Source organism: Octodon degus, unplaced genomic scaffold (genome assembly GCF_000260255.1).
Source record: "Octodon degus isolate 3935 unplaced genomic scaffold, OctDeg1.0 scaffold00062, whole genome shotgun sequence".
In the NCBI taxonomy this organism is placed as follows: domain Eukaryota; kingdom Metazoa; phylum Chordata; class Mammalia; order Rodentia; family Octodontidae; genus Octodon; species Octodon degus.
Window position 1 is genome coordinate 395,150 of NW_004524638.1, and position 4,518 is coordinate 399,667.

Below are 4,518 nucleotides of genomic sequence, written 5' to 3' on the forward strand. Positions count from 1 at the left end.
TTTTTTTTTTTTTTTCTATGTCTGTGGTTTGTCTCTAAACTTCTTATTTTTATTATAACACTGGTCACAATGATCAGGGATCTACATTATTCCAGGGTGGCCTCATCTCAACTAACTACATCTGTCTGACATGACCCTATTTGGAAATAAAATCACTTCCTGAGGAACTATTTATAAAAATATCAGCATACGAATATGGAGGATACAAGGCGACTTAAAATGGTATACACATTTCTCCCCTTCATGCATCCTTTCTTCCTTTCTTCAGCTCATTGATATTAACTTTTGATGCCATATAGCACAGAACCCAATGGGCTCCTGGTTCAAGGACAATTTTTCAGCTCGCTGATTTAAGACAGTCCTTTTTCCTTCTCTTTTCTTAGCTTCTCACTTGTATGCTTGAACAATCATGGCTCCTACTCCTTTGGGTCACTTTGAGAAGTAAAGAATTTATGCAAAACAAAGCACTCAGCATGACATCTGGAATGCAGTGTTATCTGGATACATGTTAGCATACTGCTATAACTCTAACACCATGTTTATGAAGAGTTTTAGTTTACAAAACATGTTAAAATATCTAGCATCAATTGACTAACACAGAGCCTTGAGTTAGGCTAAGATTTTTAAACCCTCATTTGTAATGCATGTAGGTACAGAAGTACAGAAAAATAAAATCACTTGTTTTAGGAAAACAAAAAAGTAGGAGCAAAACAGTGGCAAAACTCTAGGAATGTGCCCACTAGTCTTGTTGTCATTAAAGTATGCTGCATGGTCAAGCAGTTTTAATAAACAAATAAATTTATTTATGTATTTATTTTTTTCAGAACTGGAGATTTAACTCAGGCCCTTGCAGTTGCTAGGCAAGTGCTTATTCTACTGAGTTATTTTCTTGGCCCTAATTTAAATATTAAGACTCTAACATAGGAATACTTCATTGACTGCAACATGAATCAAATGCTTAAGTCTAGTCAAATCTTAAACAAAAAGAATCCCATGAGCATATCACAATGTATAAATATGCACCATTTCATACATTCTTTCAAAATCCAATCCACTTTTGCACGCTCAGTGTCAGATTTAATTAATTTCTTCCTAATATGTTTTTCTGCAACCTTCAAAGACAGAAAGATTAAAATTTCATGATTTGCTTGAGATTTTTTGAAATTCTGTAAGAAAAATTTGTGGAGATGTAACTACTTAAAAAGTGAAACAAACAACAACAGAAAACAGCAACTACTCTAAACCTTTCAATGTGGACAGCACAAAGTGGCTGATTTTGAAGTTGTGCTGCATTTGCAATTAAAACTCCTGTGAAGCCCAAGGAATCCAATTATGCCTGGGAAGTTAGATAATGACACAGAAATCTATTCTGATCAAAATGATGTGTTACCAAGTTCACTGATGATTAAGACTGAATAATGCTCAAGCGTGAAATCCTTAATCATGCATTCAGTTCAAAAGGAGATAGCTTTTCACAAAACATTTGTGATTTTTCTCATGCTAGAAATATTGAATCTCAACCCTCCAATATTCCTGCCAAGTGAGGTGCTCAACATGAATAAACAAGACAGAATAACTCCACTGTGGGTTTCATACCAAAAGTAACCTTTGTGTCACTTTAAAAGTATATAGAAGTGGTTAGGAAAGCCAGGAGACTGAGTGACCCTGGCCACATGGGTTTCATTCTGCTGATTTTTCTAAGCTTTTAACCAAGAACAGAACCACTTCTCCCCAGACCATGGCTCTCTCCTCCATTAATGATATAGTGATGATATTAGACCACTAACAGCACCTACATTTCATGATGGAATGGTTATACAATGTTTAGAAAGAAATAATATTCTTAAGGCTTTCCAACTTGTTAAATCAATGCAAGTTTAGCATACAAATGCCAGTTTTGCTTTTTCTAAGCACAGATATTTCTTGACATACTTCTATCTACAAAAACTGTAGTTATATAACATTAAAAAGCACAGTTACCAGACATAGTGGCACATGACTGTAATCCCAGCACTTGGTGAGGCTGAGGAGGACTGCTGCAAGTTCAAGGCCAGCCTGGACTACATACTGCTCCAAAGTCAGCCTGTACTGTATAGTGAGACTTTGTCACAAAAACAAAAAAGTTAAAAATAATGAATAATAAGGACAACTTGGACTAAAATTAAAAATGAAATGGGTAGGAAATCAATCTCTAATAAAGAAAACAATTGAAATATTTGTAGCAACTATATATGAGAGCAGATATATACACTCATAAGTTTCTCACTTTGCATGAGCAAATGAGAGTTTTTATTATGCATTTGCATTTTATCATTTGCAAAGTGAGTTGATGTAAAAATTGCCAAATTATTAGAATGACCAATTCCAACTAGTATCAGACAAAAATGTTTACATTCAATTCACCTTGCATGAATGAAAAAGGAAAAAAAAAGTGCATGAGGAGCAAGAAATTAGATGAGCCAGTTTGGATAGGACAAGTGACACAGTGATATATGAACATATTTAGAATTTTATTTATAGAAAAAGTAGGACCACCATTGTCCTCCACTTCTCTGCTGCACTGACCTCGGTGTCCTGCCTGATCCCACTTGTTTGTGGTGTATAGACTGGTGTGTCTTTTTAATACAAGAAAACAGAAACTGAGGAGGTAGAGGAAACCTTCCTCCACACTGAAACCAATGGTGAATTTGGTAAACAGCCTGCAGAAGATAAAGAAGAGAAGCAAGCATTTAAAAGATCTAGAAACACCAATGAGATGGTTAAATTATGAGTTCTGCTGCAGAGCAAGAATGCTTGGGCAGTGATTGGAAGAGGAGGCAAGGACATTAAGGCTCTTTGTATAGACTACAAAGCCAGTGTTTCAGTCCCAGACAGCAGTGGCCCCGAGTGCATATTGAGTATCAGTCTTAATATTGAAACAATTTGAGAAATTCTGAAGGAAATCATCCTTGACTTGGAAGAGTCCCTGCAGTTGCCATCACCGACTGCAACCAGCTGGCTCCTGCTCGAATCTGACGCTGTGGAATGCTTAAATTACTAACACTATAAAAGAAGTGACTTTGACTGCAAATTGAGTCTGTTAATTCATCAAAGTCTGGCAGGAGGAATTATTGGGGTCAAAGGTGGTACAATTAAAGAACTTTGAGAGAACACCCAGACAACAATCAAGCTTTTCCAAGAATGCTGTCCTCATTCCACTGACAGAGTTTTTCTTATTGAAGGAAAGCCTGACAGGGTTGTAGAGTCCATAAAGGTCATCCTTGATCTTATATCTGAGTCTCCCATCAAAGGACGTGCACAGCCTTATGATCCCAATTTTTACAATAAAACTTATGATTATGGTGGTTTTACCATGATGTTTGATGACCTCTGTGAATGGCCTGTAGGATTTTCTATGAGGGGGAGAGATGATTTTGACAGAATGCCTCTAGGTCAAGGTGGATGTCCCATGCCTCCTTCTAGAAGAGATTATGATGACATGAGCCCTCGTTGGGGATCGCCACCCCCTCCTGGTCAAGGCAGCTGGGGTGGTAGCAGAGCTCAGAATCTTCCTCTTCCACCACCACCATCTAGAGGAGATCTAATGGCCTATGATAGAAGAGGAAGACTTGGAGACCACTATGATGGCTTGGTTAGTTTCAGTGCTGATCAAACTTGGAACTCTGAGAAAGATATGTGGAGCCCATCAGAATGACAGATGACATATAAACCACAAGGTGGGTCTGGATATTATTATTACTATGCAAGGGGATCTTGGCTCACATGTTGATCTTTGTGGACATATTATTAACACACAAGTAACTATTCACAAAGATTTGGCTGGATCTATTATTGGCAAAGGTGGTCAGTGGATTAAACATCCATTATGAATTGAGAGCTTATATCCAAATTGATGAGCCCTTAGAAGGATCTGAAGATCAGATCATTACCATTACAGGAACACAGCACCAGATATAGAATGCACAGTATTTGCTGCAGAACAGGATAAAGCAGTATTATATAAAGTTTTTCTAATACTAGTGAAAAAAAGGAAGAAGCCCGCAACCTTTTTTTTAATCTGCTTCTGTTTAAAACCTAACATTCTTCTGATTCATAGGCATTCTGTATTTGAGGTGTAATGAATTTATTGCTGTTCACCAGATGTAATGTTTTAGTTCCTTACAAACAAGAGTGGAGGGGAGGGTGTGAAAAAACTAACATTGAAATTTTTAAACAGCAGCAGAGTGAATGGATTTTGTTATTTTCCATGTGGGTGTTTAAAAAAATTTTCCCCCATGTAAATATTGTGAACACCTTGTTCTATGTAGTCACCGTACACATTTGAGGGGTGGGACAGGGAGGAAAGTAACCATAGTCCACATATCCCTGACATATGTTCAGAGAAGAGTGCAGCACGTAATGCTCTTTTGGAAGAAATGTTTTATGATTTTTAAAATAAATTTAGTGAATCTAAAAAAAAAGAAAAAATAGTGTGGGGAAAATTGTTTAAAAACATAGTATGAGGAGACTTTGGAAGAA

The 4,518-nt window shown here is 36.9% G+C and overlaps 1 pseudogene; it reads left to right on the top strand.

Moving 5' to 3' along the window:
• Nucleotides 1-195: 195 nt before the first annotated feature.
• On the top strand, nucleotides 196-4,014 carry LOC101591537 (annotated as a pseudogene).
• Nucleotides 4,015-4,518: the final 504 nt, after the last annotated feature.